Consider the following 17,629-nt stretch of genomic DNA (forward strand, 5'->3'; position numbering starts at 1 on the left):
CGGGGAGAGACAGAAAAGGAGACAGAGACGGACAGAGAGACAGAGGCAAAGTCAGAAAGGGAAACAGAAAGGAAGACAGAGAGGAAGAGGGAGACAGAGACAGAAAGAGAGAGAGAAAGTCAGAAGGGAGACAGAGACATAAAGACAGACAGACAGACAGACAGACAGACAGACAGACAGACAGACAGACAGAGACCAAGACAGAGAAACAGAGCAGGGAGGTGAAGAGATGTGAGAGGAGGTGGAAGCGCGCGCGCAGGCGCAGTGAGCTCCTGTAGCTCCCTCCTCTCTTCTCGGGCTCCCTCCTCGCACCCCTTGTCTTCCTCCCTCCCCCACCCCCCCACCCCCGCGCCCGGCGCCTCGGCTTCACTTCCGCCCCGCTGGGCCTGTGCTTCCGGGGCATGGCAGGCTCAGCCCCTGGGAGGCTGCTGGCTCGCTCGCTCTTCCCCTCCCGGAGCCCGCGGGGGGCGGGGGCGAGGAGCTCGTTGTTTGTTTACATGATGTGAGCGGAAAAAGAGACCAATAAAGTTTATTCTGGAGACAAAAGGGAAAAAAAAGCGGGGTGGGGGGGGGGAGCCGGAGGCCGAGGGCGAAGCCGGGGCGGGGGCGCCGCGAGAGAGACGCGGGCGCGAGGGAGAGGCGCGCCCGGAGCGGAGCGGAGCGGGGAGCCGAGCGAGCCGGGCCGGGGCCAGGGCGCGGGGCAGCCAGCGGGCCTCGGGAGCCGGGCCCGATGCGGGCGGGCGGGCGGAGCCGCCGAGCCTGGAGCAGCCCGAGCCCGAGCGGAGCGTGAGTAATGAGGACTGCGGGACGGGACGGGCTGGGCTGGGGCCGGAGCCCCGCGAGTCCGGAGGGGAGGGCAGTGGGTGACAGGGCCCGGGGTGAGGGGAGAGTGTCTGCGGGGGGCCTCCCCCTCGCCTATGGCTGTGCCCCTTCCTCCCCCGGCGTCCTCCACTCTCCTTGTTCCCCTTTCCCTCATCCCCTCCCCCTTTTCTCCCCTCTCTCCCTGACCCCCTCCCGCTCCTCCTCGCTGTCCCCCTCCCCTCCCGACCCCTCGCTCCTTGTTTTCGTCTCCCCACTCCTCTTCCCCCTCCTCTCTTCCCTTTTCCTTGTTTTTCCCTCCCTTCTCCCGTGCTCTCCTCTTCCTCCCAGCACTCCCTGCTGTGTGTGCCCCTCACACACCCACCCCGGGCCTGGCTGCGGGGTTAGGGGGTGACCGGGGGAATGCCCCTTCCCCCGGCCGGGGCTGCGATGCTGCAAGGGTCCTCAGCCTCCCTACTCTCTCGGTGCTGTGTCATTTTCTCACCGGGGGGGGGGGTGCGCTTGGAGGGGGCAGTCAGCAGTCAGATTGCCCAGCGAGCTGATCAGAGGAAAACTATCTGGTCTTCACTCCTCCCCGGGGCTTTCTTTTCTTGAACCAAAACAGTAAATCATCTTTCTGCTCGGAGAAACTCAGAGAAACATTGTCTCGTTCGGCGTGTGTTTGGATACTTATTATCCTGCCTGTGTCACAGTGTAGCTACAAAGTGACCGAGGCATGGATAGGAAGGTTAAGTGGTGCCCTGTACTGGCCTGTGGAAAAGGGAAGCATTTAGTAAATTTGATTCGATCCTAGCCAAGGGATTGTCTGAGGATGACACTGGGACTTAATGATAGAGGCTTCCAGGCTCGTGAAACCAATTCTGTTCTCATTGGTGTCAAGAATTTGGAACTGTTTGTGTAGTTCCGGTAAAAAGGGGTGGGGTAGAGGATGCTTTTTAAAGTTCCCTGGTCTTTTTTTTTTTTTAATAAACTGCAGTGATTCTTTCAGCTGAAGCTTCCTCGTTTCAGCAATGTTTTGTACTTGCGGGAAATCAGTATGAGGGGTGATGGTTGGAACCCTATAGGTTCTATGAAAAAGAAACGTTGTTGTTGATTCAGTGTAACTCCTGCCAGTTGCTACATTTGAAGCATCTAGGAATGATAGTAGACCACTTTTTATCGCTTGGTAAGTGCCATAAGGCGTTTTATTTATTTGGAAGTTTCCATGTCATAGCTGTAAAGATTGAAAGAAATACATATAATTGTATCTTAAATAAGAGAAACCAAAAGCTGGCGTGTCTTTGTTAGAGTGACTACCGATCCAACCAGGAATTCAGTCGAATCAACAGGCATTTGTTAAAAACCTACTATGTGCAAGTCAAGCTGCTTGAAACTAAGACTATAAATTCACATTGTATATTGAAATTTTGGAAGTTTTTGATAAGGTGGGGCATTTTATGGGAGATTTTAGATTGATGGTGTACCAAGAGTGTGTGTATGTGCAGTTACACACACACACACACGAGTATATATGTGTGCGTGTGTGTGTACACATACAGGGTATTTGTGTAGGCAATATATGTTAATCAACAAACATTCATTAAACATTTACTATGCACCTCGGGCTGTCTTGGGGCAGCTAGGTGGCGCAGTGCATAGAGTGCTGGACCTTAGAGTCAGAAAGATTCATCTTCCTTAGTTCAGATCTGGCCTCAGACACTTACTGTGTGACCCCTGGGTAAGGCATTTAACCCTGTTTGTCTCCTTTTCCTCATATGTAAAAAGAGCTAGAGAAGGAAAAGGCAAACCAGTCCAGTATCTTGGCCAAGACAACCCCAAAGGGGCAGGACTGAACAACAGCAAAGATTGGGAAAACAAAGTTTAAAAAACAACAGCAGAACCCATCCCTGCTCTTTAGGAACTTACTTTCAAATGGGGAGATAACATGTACATAATGGAATGTATGCATGGAAGGTAAAGAAGTACTAACTGCTGAAGGGGTTGGGAAAACTTGTAAAAGTTGAATTAGATCATGATGAAAACCAGGGATTTGAAGATGTTTCAGTCAAGAAAGTATACATTCTAATGGAAGAGCCAACGCATACATATATAAGTAAATAGAGAATGCATAAATATGGACGTAATGTTTTGAAGGGGGTGCCGCTAGCAGCTGGGGGGATCAAGAAGGTTTCATGTAGAAGATGGCACTTGAACTGAGGTAATGAAGTATTTCAAGTAGAGGTGAGAATAGAAGTACATTCCATTCCAGGTATGGGGTGCAAAGGTATTGAATTGGAGATGCAGCATCTTGTGTACAGAATAGTAGTTGAACAGTCTGACTGGACTTCAGAGAGCATGGAGGGAAATCAAATATAAGAAGTCTGGGAAAGCCAAGGGCATTTGGTTTGCTTGGCCTTTTAAGTAAAGCTTGTAGAACAAACAGTGGGGACCGAGCAACTTTACCTCCTTTCCTCAAGATAAGATTCTGCCTCAGGGGCAGCTAGGTGGCTGTGGATAAAGCACCAGCCTTGGATTCAGGAGGACCTGAGTTCAAATGTGACCTCAGACACTTGACACTTACTAGCTGTGTGACCCTGGGCAAGTCACTTAACCCTCACTGCCTCGAAAAGAAAAAAAAAAGATAAAATTCTGCCTGTTGCCAATAAATGTCCTCAGTTACAACTCCAAATTGATAAGTGAATATTTCAACAATATAGTAAAACCCAGTTGTCCTAAAGATGTTTGTCCTTTGTAGGACTGATTTTTTCCTATTAGTATCACTTTAACTATTTAACTAACAATTTGAATAATTATTATTGCTTTATGTGGTGTTTTGTTTCTTATAAAGCACTTTATGTACATTGTCTCATTTGATTCTCTCAACTACCCTTTGAGACAGGTGTTATTCTCCCTATCTTATCTGATAGGGAGAATCTGATTAATCTGCTGCTTAGAAAGGTTGTGACTTGCCCAGGGTCATATAGTTTGAGTGTCTGCAGCCAGATTCAAACCCAAGGTTGAAGAGTGTATGTTCTCATCTGTGTAAAGGGGCCGTTTCATTGGCTTGTTCATTTTGAAATCATCTAGTCCTCATTTTACCTCTGAGAAAACTGACCCACTTGGGCTCACTCAGCTACTGAGTGCAGGAAAATATCGATGCCGATCTTATTTTGATGCTCTGGAGAGCAGGGCTTCTTAAACTTTTCCCATTCGTTACCCCTTTTCACCAGAGAAATTTTTACACAACCCCGGGTTTGTAGGTATATAAAAAAGATATGCATAACCTTTTACTGTTGCCAAATTTTTTGCCACCCCCGCATTCATTTACCCCATATGGGATTACAACCTACGGTTTTAAGAAGCTAGGGTCTGGAGTAACATCTCAAGGATCTTTTCCCTAATGTCTCTGTAAATAAATTTCTGTGTGGTAGGATAACTTGGGTTGTTAAGTGATATTAAAGATATCAGCAGGCGGCTATGTGGTACAGTGGGTAGAGAGTGCTGGGCCTGGAGTCAGAAAGACTCATCTTCCTGAGTTCAAATCTGGCATCAGATACTTACTAGCTGTGTGATCCTGGGCAAGTCACTTAAGCCTATTTGCTGCCTCAGTTTCTTCATCTGTAAAATGAGCTGAAGAGGGAAGTTGGCAAACCAATCCAGTGTCTCTGCCAAGAAAACCCCAGGTGGGGCTCAAGAGTCAAATGCAACTGAAAACAACTGAACAAAACAAAGATCTCTCCAGGGATGCTCAGAGGAGTTCTCTTGCCCTAGAAGCTGCCTCTGTTCCCCCTCTTTCCCACTCCTATCAAGTCCCCCTCCAGCCGCAGGGGCCTCTTCATTCCACCCCATTGTAGTAGCTCTCTGACCGGTTTCTTTGCCTTAGAATGGGAGAGTGGGAAAGGACGCAGCCCATCAGCTAATCCAAACCCTTCACTTCTGAGATGAGGTCACTGAGACCAGAAAAAAGCTTGTCATAGGCCATCTCTCTTTATACTTCTAGTGAGAAATTGTTCATGAATGTTGGTTATATGGCAGATTAGAATTAGTAAAGTGATTTCTTCATCTCACAAGAGAGTTGCTCTGCCCATTGCTGCCCAGGTGAACTTCAGTCAGAAGTTACAATTTGAGGAATAAGATCTGTTTTCTCCTCTTCCCCCTATAATCCATCAGCAAACATATACTAGGTGCTTACTAGGTACCAAATGCTGGGTTAACTACTAAAGAGAAAAGTGAAACATTCTGTGCCGTCAAGAAGCTAGGTACCTATAGACTATCTACAAAGTGAATTTGATGTAGTTTGGCAATGGGGTGCAGTAGGAGCTGGGGAGCTAGGAAAGGCTGCCTTCCTGAAGAAAATGGCACTTAGACTTGAAGGAAAAGAGAGATTCCAAGAGGCAGAGGTATAGAGGGAGTACAGTTCACGTACAAAGACATGGAGACAGGAGATGGAGATGGAGTGGCATGTGTACACAATAGGAAGTGGATCAGAATGACTAGATCACAGACTTCAAGGACTGGAGGAAAGTGTGAGGAGACTGGAAATGTGAGAAGAGGTCAGGTGGACTAGAGATTTCAACGTTAATGGAGTACATACTTCTCTAGGCAATAAGAAGAGCAGGGGCTTAACGTGGCTGGGCCTGCTTTCTAGGAAAGCCAGCACAGTGTGGGTTTGGAAGATTGGTTGGGGCTGATTGGATGAGAAGCTCCTAGCAGGGAAATGCTGAAGGACCCTCAGAAGGCACTGAGCCTAAACCCCTCTTTTTCTACACTGAGGTGTAGAGAAGTAAAATGGCTTACCGAAGGTTACATGGCTCAGAAGTAGCCAAGGGAGGATTTGAACCTGTGTCTTCCTGGCACCAAGTCCAATGCCCTATCTACTATTGCGTGCTGCCTTTTCTTTTCTTTCTTCTTCTTTTTTTTTTTTCATGGCAATAAGGGTTAAGTGACTTGCCCAGGGTCACACAGTAAGTTTCAAGTGTCTGAGACCAAATTTGAACTCAGGTCCTCCTGAATCCAGGGCTGGTGCTTTATCCACTGTGCCACCTAACTGCCCCCATGCATGCTGCCTTTTCAAATAAGCTATTATTTGATCCAGGTACAAGGTGATAAGGTCTGAGTTAGGGTTCTAGCTCTGTATCATCTAAGTGGTATGGAGATAGAAACAAAAGGCTTTTGGCCTTTGACTGGCTATATAGTATGAGTGAAGAGCTGAGGATGACATGAAAATTGTGAACCTGGGGGACTAGAAGGATGGTGGTGCCCTCAACAGTAAAAGGGAAGTTTAGAAGAAGGGTATGTTTGGGGGAGAGAAAATAGAGTTCTGTTTAGACATGCCTATATCTCTTCTGGTTAGAAATGCACAGCGGGCATTTGGTGATTCAAGACTAGCATTTAAGAGAAAGACTAGGCCTGGATATATAAATCTGGGAGTCATCTGCATTGTGAAGCTAATGTTTTCACCAAGAGAGAATCTAGACAAAGAAGAGGATCCAGAACAGAACTGGGATATGTTTACAGTTAGTGAGGATGAGATGGATGAGAATCAACAGAGTCAGACAGGTACGAGGAGAAGCAGGAAAGAGCAGTGTCCCAATAACCCAGACAGAAGAGAGTGTTCAAGAGTCAGTGGGGTCAGGTGTTGCAGAGAGATCAGGGAGAATGAAAATGGGGGTTATTGGAAATGTTGGGGAAAACAATTTTGCTCAAAAGAGGGGCTTGAAACAATCAAATTTCAGGGGATTGAGAAAAAAAAGTGAAAGAAGAAATGGAGACTGAATATTTTTCCAAATAGTTTTTCAGAATAAGAGAGTGGAGATTTTGGAGGATAGTTTGGGACAGGGAATAGTTAGATCAAGTGAGAATTTTTAAGGGGAAGACTTTAGGGTGTGTTTATAGGCAGCTGGGAAGAAACTACATAGAGACTGAAGATAAAAGAGGGAGGGGGTAACCATAGAGCTAATCTCTTAGAGAGAGAGAGAGAGAGAGGAGATTAAGATGAGGGGTACATGTTGAGTGATTGGCCCTGGAAAGAAGGGACACCTCCTTATCAAAGACTGGAGTAAAGGAGGAACTGGTAGGGGATATTGTGAAGGGGTTGTGAAATGAGATACAGTGGGAAGAAGAGAGATCACTTGTTAGATAGCCTTAATTTTTTCAGTAAAATATGAAGCAAAGGCCTCAGCTGAGTGAGTAGGGATAGAGGGTGCAGTTGGAGACTTGAACAGATGACAGATATCTGGAGAGTGGGACAGAGAATCAGCTAGGAAGGGTTAAAAGGAATGCTGCTGACACAGTTGGATCATATAAATTCATAGTATGCTGAGTCAGCGGGATTTCATTCTTGCCTCCAGCTCTGTACAGCAACATGTAGGTAGTGACATTGGCAGGAGTAGAGGATGCGAGAGTTTGGTAATGTCTGAGTGTCTATAGGACTAGGGAGCGGGGAATCAAGGAGATGAAGGTATAGATGCAAACCGGCTTATTAAGGGGTGAATGAAAGTTGGGCATGGAGGTGAGCATAACTAGAGCCAGGGTGATGGAGAGATTGCAAGTGCACATGAAGAATGGAGTTCAGAAGAGTAAAGCATTGGGAAGACAAAATGGCATGCTTGAAGATGGAGAAAGGGTAAAGAAATTTCACTCTTCTTGGGCTTGTCAGTGATGTGCTTGTGGTTGGCAAGACCAAGAGCATTCCCATCTCTATGTGTGGTTGACATAGGGAGGTGGAAGGATGGGGAGACCATGAAAGTAGAACAGATTGAAGAACAGGGAGGTGCAGGTATCGCAGGAAAAAGCCATAAGCTTGCTGAAGTCCTTTGGCATGAGCACAGGTATTGGAATGGAGAGGGTGCTGGGAGTCAGGTACTGACCTTGTTGAAAAAAAGAGTGAAAGTACCTTGAGGAGTGTTAGATAATACCCACCGGGATCTGTATAGAAGGATAAATTTGGCTAATATGAACCTTTAAGTAGGAAAAGTTTCTAGTGATGGTTGTAGTGGGGGACAAGGAGAATTCTGACCCCCACCAAGACCAGTGGCTTGGAGTTGGAAATATGAGAGAAGGTGTGACCAATTTTCCAGTGTTAGAAAGAATTACTGGACCTGGGATGAAGTATCATCAGGGAAGAGCCAGATCTCAGTGAAGACCAGAAAATGGAAAGAGCTTGAGAGAAGGAGGTCCAAGATGAAGGAATAGTTCTTAGTTGTAGAGTGGGAGTTCCAGAAGGCACAGTGGCACGGCATGCAGATATGGACTTGGTCACTGAAGTAGTAATATTGATATTCATGGGGAAGAGAGTACACAGCAGGGGGTTAGAAAGGAATTCTGAAATCACAGGTTTGTCAAGAGTGAGAGTAACAAGGGACCAGCTGTTTGGGAATGAGTCCAGACAGAGGAGGTGCTTTGGTAATGGAGGCAGGTAAATAAGATATTCTTCCTGATGACCTATGATGATCTATTTTTTAAAATTTCTTTTGGTGGGGGGAGGGGGGGAGGTGAAGCAGTTGGGATTGAGTGACTTGCCCAGGGTCACACAGCTAGTGAGTGTTGAGTGTCTGAGGCTGGATTTGAGCTCGGGTACTCCTGGTTCCAGGACCGGTGCTCTATCCACTGTGCCACCTAGCTGCCCCTGGAAACACATTTAAAAAAAAAATTTTTTTTCTCTTTGACCCTTCTAAACCTTTTAATCCCTCTTCGAATCTCCCATCGCTCTCCCTTCCCTATCCTCATTTCTCATCACCAAGAAGCCTTCTGCCACTTAGTCCTCCTTCACCCTGTCTCATATAGTGAGATAGCCCTTTCTCCTTACCAAGGCAAATTTTTCTACATGCACAAGTGATCACATTCCATCCTGTGTTCTTAGCGGATTGCTCCTTCTATCATCCCCACTCTTTATTATCTTTAATTTCCCTTTGTCTACTGTCTCTTTCCCTACTGCCTACAATCAAGTCTGAACATATGGGCATCTCCCATCCTCAAAAAACCCTCACTTGATTCATCCCTACTAGTTATCATCCCATGTTTCTTCTCTTTTTTGTGACTAAACTTGAGAAGGCTAGTAATAATCAGTGCCTCCAGCTTCTTTCCTCTCACTGTCTTTTTTTTTTTACAATTTTCTTTGTCTTGCTTATGGCAATGATACTTTTATTTTATTTTATTTTTTTGTGTGTTTTTGTTTTTGTTTTGTGGGACAGTGGGGGTTAAGTGACTTGCAGCTAGTAAGTGTCAAGTGTCTGAGGCTGGATTTGAACTCAGATACTCCTGAATCCAGGGCCAGTGCTTTATCCACTGCGCCACCTAGCTGCCCCCATCCTCTCACTGTCTTTTAAACTCTCTATAGTCTGGGTTTCAATGTCATCATTCAGCTGAAACTGCTCTCTCCAAAGTTACATCTCTTATCTGCCAAATTCAATGGCTTTTTCTCCAACTTCATCCTTCTTGACCTCTCTTCATTCAGTCTTTAACAGTGTCAACTACTCTCTTTTCCTTGAGATTCTCTTCTCTTTAGGTTTCTGTGCCTACTATATCCTACTTCTCTTCCTGTCCGATTACTCCTTCAGAGTCTCCTTTGCTGGTCTATCATCCAGGTGGACCACTAAAGTTGGATCCCTTCTCCCCCCAGGCTCTGTCCTGGACTCTCTTCTCTTTTCTCTCTACTATTTCAGTTGGTGATCTCATCAGCTCCCGTGGTTTCAGTTATCATCCCTATGCTAATGGTTCTTAGATCTACTTTTCTACCCTCTCTGACCTCTGGACTACCATCTCCAATTGCCAATTAGATATCTCAAACTCAGCATATCCAAAACCGAACTCACCATCTTTCTCCCCAACACCTTTTTCATCTTCTGAACTTCCCTATCACTGAGGTCACCACCATCTGGTCACCTAGGCTAACAACCCAGATGTCAATCTGGACTCCTCACCCTTTTTTTGTTTTGTTTTGTTTTGTGTTTTTTGTGGGGCAGTGAGGGTTAAGTGACTTGCCCAGGGTCACACAGCTAGTAAGTGTCAAGTGTCTGAGGCCAAATTTGAACTCAGGTCCTCCTGAATCCAGGGCCGGTGCTTTATCCACTGTGCCACCTAGATGCCCCCTGGACTCTTCACTCCCCCCCCTTATCTAATCTGTTGGAAGTCTTGTCAATTTTGCCATCCTAACATCTCTTATATATGCCCCCTTCTCACCTCTGACATTGGTACAATCCTTCATTATTTCATATCTGGACATATTGGACTAATGCCATAGCTTGCTCACTGGTCTCTTCCCACTGCAGACTATCTTCCACTCAGCTATCAAAGTAATCTTTATAAAGCACAGACATAACCATGCCAACCTCTCCTTCCTGCCCCCCCCATTCAGTAAGTTCCTTTACCTCCTTATCACCTCTAGGATCAAATATAACATCCTCTGTTTGGCGTTAAAAAGCCTTTATAGCCTGGATCCCTCCCGTCTTCCCAGTCTTATACCTTACTCCCCCCCCCACACACACACACACATACTCTACAGTCTAATGACACTGGCCTCCTTGCTGTTCCTCAGACTCCATCTCCATCTCCAAACTCTGGGCATTTTCACTGGTTCATCCCTATGCCCAGAATACTCTTCTCTAGCTCCACCTCCTGGCTTCCCTTGCTTCCTTCCAATCTCCATTAAATCCCATCTTCTATGAGAAGTCTTTCCCAGTTCTCCTAAATCCCAGGGCCTTCCCTATATTGACTATTTCCAGCTTATTCTGTTTATAGCTTGTTTGAACGTGGCTGTTTACATGCTGTCTCTCCCATTAGACTGTGAGCTCCTTGAGAACAGGAAGCATCTCTTGGCTTTCTTTTATCCCCAGTGCTTTGTGCTTATTGACTAACTGACTGAACAGAAATCATATTATCAGAGCAAGTTTCAAAGCATCAGCACTACCGCTTTTCTTCCTTGATGGGTTCAGAAATGGGGAGAGGATTACATAGATGGATCTTTCACTGGGCCCCCAGAATCAGTGAAATCAGACTTGTCAACCAGAAGAAGGGAAAAATTCAGAATTCAGGATGTTTTATTACAAGAGACAGACTCAGAGTAGTGGCTGGGGAGCTGGCCTTGGTGCCAGAAAAACCTGGCTTCTACTGTGTGACCCTGGGCAAGTCCCTTAACCTCTCTGTACTCTAAGTCAGAAGAGTCAAACATGGCCCACATGCAGAGAAACCAGATTAAAATGTAATTGAGAAATATTAAATAAAAAAAAAACAAATTAAAATGCAATAAAACATAGGTGATGTCAATATTTAGTTTTCTAATTCAAGATGTAGCCCAGAGGGATCCTCAATGTATAGCTTCATGGCCCTGTTTCTATTTGAATTTGACACCACAGCTCTAAGCTGTGAAAGGGCAAATGCAGAGAAAGGGCAAATGTGCATTGGTAGAAGGAGTTTTCTCACATGGAAATTCTATATATCAGTGAAATAACAAGTTTTAATTCCTACCCCTTTTCTTAATTTGAAGACCTTCTGCATAGTCACCAAAAAAAAAAATTGAAGATCACTAATTATCCACAGGCTAGACTAGAAGACTGATTTAGGGGGCAGACCTGAAGAATGGCCATAACTCAAGAAAGGCATAGACTAAGGATGAATTATCTGTGTTAGATCAGCCTTGTACCACGACTTTATCAGGGGGGAAATGTTGGTGTTATTCTACTTCTAGGACAATTTGCCATGGTTTGGGACAATGACAGCTATTTCAAGAAAATTTAATTTTTCATCATATTATTAGTAATCATTTTACTTTAGTGAGAAAAGTATTACTGTGTTGAAATGTCTTGAATGTTATCCATGTTCTTTGATTTAAGAAGAATTCTATTTTGAAGAATTTTTGAGAATTATATTTCAAAGCACACATACATTTCTGCAAATATAATAATGACCAGGAAGTTTCAGCAGAAAGTATGTGCCTTCCCTCTGAGATTATCTCTCCAGTGTACCCAGTATTTATACATCTTGGATATGTATATATGCATTTTGTACAGACAATTATTTGCATGTTATCTCCCCAATTAGGTGTGAGCTTCTTGTGATCAAATGGGATTTGCCTTTCTATTCTCAGTTCTTGGCAAAGTGTCTGGCATATAGTAAGTGCTTAATAAATGCTTGTTGACTTTTGTTGACTGGCAGAAGAAAGTGAAGTGTGAAAAGGAATGCTGACAAGTTTCAGAGTATCCCTAGTTTGAATGCCTGACACTTTCATTATCTGCAGCCTCAGATTTAACTGTTGTGCTCCTTTGGTTTTGTTTTCTCAATGATGTGTCTTATATGGTTGAGGTGTTATAGATACATCTCTTTCTCACTTTGGACCTCTGTTTTGAAACTAAGGTACTTAGTCCCAGTTGAGGAAATTCATTATTTGAATCCTTAGTTTTATATATACTTTTTTTTTGTTATATATCCTTTTTAAAGGCAGCTTCATTTCCTGAACTACTTAACTTTCCCCAAATTGTTTATTTCATAAATACAATAAATAAGTGTAGCCCAAATCTATAGATTCATGAAATTTCTTATTTTCATTTTGTTTTTCTCTTAATGGCATCTCTTCTTTCTCTGCATATAAGTCAAACTGTACCTCTTAAAGCCCTTTGTTTTGGGATTGGTGAAAATATTAGCTCAGAGCTGTCTTCCTATGAATGTTTTGATGAAATTAGTTAATGTAGTAGTTTTAACTATGTTCTGATATGCTTTTAAAATGAGTGTAAGGCTTTAGCATGTTATAAACAATAACATACCCACAAGTAATAAAATAATATGAATAAAAATAGCATTTAGATAGAACTTTAATATTTTCAAACACTATACATATATGATCCTAACAACAATTTTATGAATTGGGTGCTTTTATTCCATTTTACAGATGAGGAAACTGAGGCAGAGAGAGAGGTTAAGTGACTTTCTGAGGGTCACATAGCTAGAAAGTGCTTGAAGTAGAACTTGAATTCAGGTCTTCCTGACTTCATGTCTCACACTATTGAGTATTCCACCTAGCTTTCCAAAAGATAAGAAAGATTATTGGTTCAATGTATGATCACAAAAGGAGTTTTCTAGCTTTTAAGCAAGAATGAAAGACAACAACTGAATAGCTATAGTGTTAACTTGGTACCTCCCAGATACTTTTTAAAAATCTTATTTTTATTAATGCTTTTAAAAAATCATTTTAATTTCTAGATTCCTCTCCCTTCCTCTACTACTAAGCCATCCCTTTTAACAAAAAAATAGAGGGGGGGGGACATTTCAGCAAAATCAACCAGCTGTCCCTGACAGTTTATATAATATTCTACATCCATAGCCCTCTGCCTCCACAAAAATGGGAGAGCAGTGAATTTTTAGGTTAGTTGTTATATATAGTGTTCCATTTTGTTCAGTTTTTTGTTCTTTCTATTTGCATTGTTGTACACAATATGAAATGTTTATTATTTTCCTGTTTGTTTACTTTATGCTGCATCAGTTCATATACTATGTCTCCCTATGCTTCTCTGAATTTTTCATATTCATCCCATCTTATAGTACAATAATATTCCATTATATAAGTTTATCACCATTTGTTTAGCCATTCCTCTATATAAATGTCAGTTTTTGCTACTACAAAGAGTGCTACTATAAATATTTTGGTATATATAAATAGGCTCTTTCTGATTTTGACCTCACAAAGTTGTTGTTGTTTTATGAGACTTCCTTTGCATTTGGTCAAGCTTCTAGAATTAATATTTTTCTATTATAACTGACATAAAAATTTCCAAATATATATACACATGTATATGTATGTGCGTTTGTATAGATACATTTACAAATGTGTGTGGTAATACACACACACACACACACACACACACATACATACATCCTTTCTCTCCCTCTTCCCCCCCCACCCCAACAATCCTGTGAGGCAAGTACTCTATGGATTGTTATCCCCACTTTACAGATAAAATAACTGAGGCTCAGAGGCGTTAAGTAATTTGCCCATGGGTACACAGCTAGTCAATAATAAAGGTGGAGTTTGAATCCAGGGCTTCTTCCAAGCCCAGCCTTTGCCTTCAATTTATTGAAACACTGACAAGAATAATACAGGGTGATCCGAGGGCTTTGAGGGTTTCTAGAACTAGTGTATAAGTTAGAATGATTTTGTTTTCTAGCCTAGTTACTGACATAGCCCTTTTGAGTTGAAATACATCTGCCTTTCTCTGCATCAGTGAAATAGGAATTACTGTCAACATAAAATTATGTAATTAAGATATTCCACATTTGCTTAAAATTCCTCACAAGAAAGGTGCAAACACTATTATTCTAAAGAAATATCTAATGCAGAAAGAACATGCTAGATGCTTGGCTTAACTATAAAATACTTAATTATTTTTGTTGACCATCAAAAACTGTTGCATGCTTCTTGTAAATAGATGTTCTTTTTTAAAAATTCATTTTTTTTGGTAGGGCAATGAGAGTTAAGTGACTTGCCCAGGATCACACAACTAGTAAGTGACAAGTGTCTGAGGTCAAATTTGAACTCACGTCCTCCTGAATCCAGGGCTGGTGCTTTGTCCACTGCGCCACCTAGCTGCCCCCAATAGTTGTAGTTCTAAATAATCTTAATATACTTTTTACTACAGAGGACTGATGTTAATAGACTTAGAGTAAAAAAGACCTCTTTTCATGCCCCACCTCTGAATTTTTTTAGCTGTATGCCCCTAGGCAGTCACTCCTATATGCTTCAATTTCCTAGGACTTCTCTCCTAAGTCAGAGGAGTTTTTAGCACCTATTGCTGAGTGTTCTGCCAGTGGTGGGAATTTTCTAACCTAACAAAAGCACAAATTGTTATGTATTCTGTGTTTTCAGGACATATCTGATTTAGAGTTCACAAAGGCAATTACTTAAAAAATTAGAAGTAATAGTGGGTTAAAATCAAGAATTCCAAAAAGAAGAATTTATATGTAACTTTTGAGATCTAAAGCTAAATGTTGCTTTAGTATTTGGGAGAAGGAAAAAAGGATATCTTAAAGCTAGAAAGGAGTATCCTCACTGAAAGGGACCCTTCCCACCTACCTAGCTCCCCTCCCCATTTAAAAAAAAATCCCTCCCTTGTCACAAATAAGCATAATCCAGCAACCACATGCTTATCAGAAAATGATGGGTGCCTCATTCTTAACCTTGAGTCCATCATCTCTCTTTTGTGACAAGTGTAGCACATTTCCTTATCACTCTTCTGGTGTTGTGGTTGATCATTGCATTGATCAGTTAAATCTTTCAAAGTTCTTTTTCTTTGCAATGCTGTCATGATAGAGATTATTGTACTGATTATGCTTAGTTATAACTTTGTTCATTGTAAAAAAAAAAAAGTATTTTCAAAAACCGGAAAGTGCACTTTAATTGATGTTTTGGCCATCCTACTAATGTTAGGCCATCCATAGATTGTACCTTTAAAATGTAGCTGGTTTTACCTTCTATGTTTAATTGGCACACTTTACTGATATTTGGAGATTTTTAAAAAATATACATAGAACACAGAAAGGCACTGTGTTATATACCCAGCACTAGAACGATGGGTCTGAAGACCTAGTACCAGCCCTTCCACTAACTAGCAAGGTGACATTGGGTAACTTGAACCACTCTGGGCCTCACTTTGCTCAGCTGTAAAATGACAGTTAATTTCTAAGGTTCCTTCAGACATTTGTAATACAACAATATGATAAACATTAAGTGTGTACCATTAGCCATGACCATTACTGTGCTAAGTGCTGAGGATACAAATAGAAAAAAAAAGAAAACTAGAGTCCCTGCCCTCAAGGGTCTTACAATCTAATCGGAGAAGACAACACACAAAAGGAACCTGCAGAGGGTGGGACCAGGCATGAGGCACGATGATGGTAAAGACCACCAAGCAGTACAGCTGGTGGGAGATGAAGAGCTGACTGAGCCTCTGGGACTTCTTCTTCTTCTCCTTCTCCTTCTCCTTCTCCTTCTCCTTCTCCTTCTCCTTCTCCTTCTTCTCCTTCTCCTTCTCCTTCTCCTTCTCCTTCTCCTTCTCCTTCTCCTTCTCCTTCTCCTTCTCCTTCTCCTTCTCCTTCTCCTTCTCCTTCTCCTTCTCCTTCTCCTTCTCCTTCTCCTTCTCCTTCTCCTTCTCCTTCTTCTTCTTCTTCTTCTTCTTCTTCTTCTTCTTCTTCTTCTTCTTCTTCTTCTTCTAGTGGGGCAGTGAGGGTTAAATGACATGCCCAGGGTCACACAGCTAGTAAGTGTCAAGTGTCTGAGGCCGGATTTGAACCCAGGTACTCCTGAATCCAAGGCTGGTGCTTTATCCACTGTGCCACCTAGCTTCCCCCGGGACTTCTTCTTTTTTTTTTTTTTTTTTTAGTGAGGCAATTGGGGTTAAGTGACTTGCCTAGAGTCACACAGCTAGTAAGTGTTAAGTGTCTGAGGCCAGATTTGAACTCAGGTACTCCTGACTCCAGGGCCGGTGCTCTATCCACTGTGCCACCTAGCTGCCCCTCCCCTGGGACTTCTTTAAAGGGCATCTCTCTGACTTCAGCAAAGAGGTTACTTCCAGAACACCAGTGACGGATATCAGAAGCTTTCCAGAAATCTTTTCTCATGTGCTCGAGGGCCCTTGCATGAAATTTTGTAGATAGAAAAGTTGGTAACATCCCAAAAGCATGAAATGGAAAGGCTTTCTATCAGAAATGCCAGTCACTATCTTGCACTCTTCCTGGTCTTTCTCATTTATAACAATTGAAAATAGTTCATCTGCCTTACCAAGGTAAAGGACTCATTACTAGCCAATTGCTAATATTGTCAGAAGCAGTAGGCCTTTTGAAGTATCATTTGAGTGCATACTAAGGTACCAGGTACTCTACCAGCTCCTAAGGAAAGTATGAGCCAAAACTTGGCTTGGCAAATTACTTGCTTTTTGTCCAGAAGACAGGCATATGATGGCCTTTCCTTGTTAGAAGCTCAGCTTAGATTAATTTATCAAGAGATAAGAATCAGACTTGAGAAAAGGTAAAAAATGTGAAAACCATTATTTTGTATACCGTTTTGGTTCCTAGCTTATTTTTCCTGTTTATGTTCGATTTTTGACATGCAAATTGTTCAGCTTTCTCTTTTGGAAACTCTAAACCACTAACTTTCTCAAATAGGAGATATTGTTCAGTACTATTTTGAATGTGTAGTAATTTTTCAATAAAAGCAGAAATGAGTTTTATAGCTTGTTTCCTATGAAAATAAATATTTTCAAATTGTTCTTAATGCTTATGCATATTGTCTAACTTGTGGTGTTCTGCAGGGATTGGGGAGATATCTACCAGCTCAGTAAATTCAGTTAACATTTAAGTGCCTGCTTATTATGGCAGGGTACTGTGCTAAACACTAAAGATTTTGGGACTTGCCCTCACAGAGCGTGCATTCTGCTGGGCTGGATAACATAGCATTACATCTGGAATAGAATAGACTGTTGCCTTTATTTAGGGCTAAAGTCCACCTTCTAGAACATTTCTTCTCCCCAGCTGCCAGTATTGCCTGCTCTAAGGTCTAAGGTGTCTGCTCTCCCATCGATTCTGTATTTACTTGTATGCTATGGATTATGTTGTCTTCCCAATTCGAGCATAGGCTTCTTGAGAGAAAGGGTTGTTTTGGTATCTCCAGCACATAATATAGTCCTTGGCACATAATGAATACTTAGTAAATGCTTGTTAATTAATTGATTAAATGTACTTTCAAACATCTTGGACATTTTTACAGCTGCTATTACTATTCTAGGTAATAAGAGTCTAGAATGCGGTGTCAGCTATAATGCAGCATGGCCAGGAAAGGTAGCATTGAAAT

General features: G+C 42.5%; 1 protein-coding gene across 2 annotated transcripts in view; it reads left to right on the forward strand.

The window, feature by feature from the left end:
* Positions 1-664: 664 nt before the first annotated feature.
* The window catches only part of PIK3CA (phosphatidylinositol-4,5-bisphosphate 3-kinase catalytic subunit alpha), a 101,276-nt gene continuing 84,311 nt past the window's right edge, over positions 665-17,629 (forward strand). The window contains exon 1 of one of the 2 annotated variants that reach the window (XM_043994118.1): positions 665-786. The gene's annotated coding sequence lies outside the window, so the exon portion shown is untranslated. The remainder of the gene's footprint in view (positions 787-17,629) is intronic. The other variant, XM_043994117.1, reaches the window with a different exon arrangement.

The sequence above is a fragment of the Dromiciops gliroides genome, chromosome 3 (genome assembly GCF_019393635.1).
Source record: "Dromiciops gliroides isolate mDroGli1 chromosome 3, mDroGli1.pri, whole genome shotgun sequence".
Lineage (NCBI taxonomy): Eukaryota > Metazoa > Chordata > Mammalia > Microbiotheria > Microbiotheriidae > Dromiciops > Dromiciops gliroides.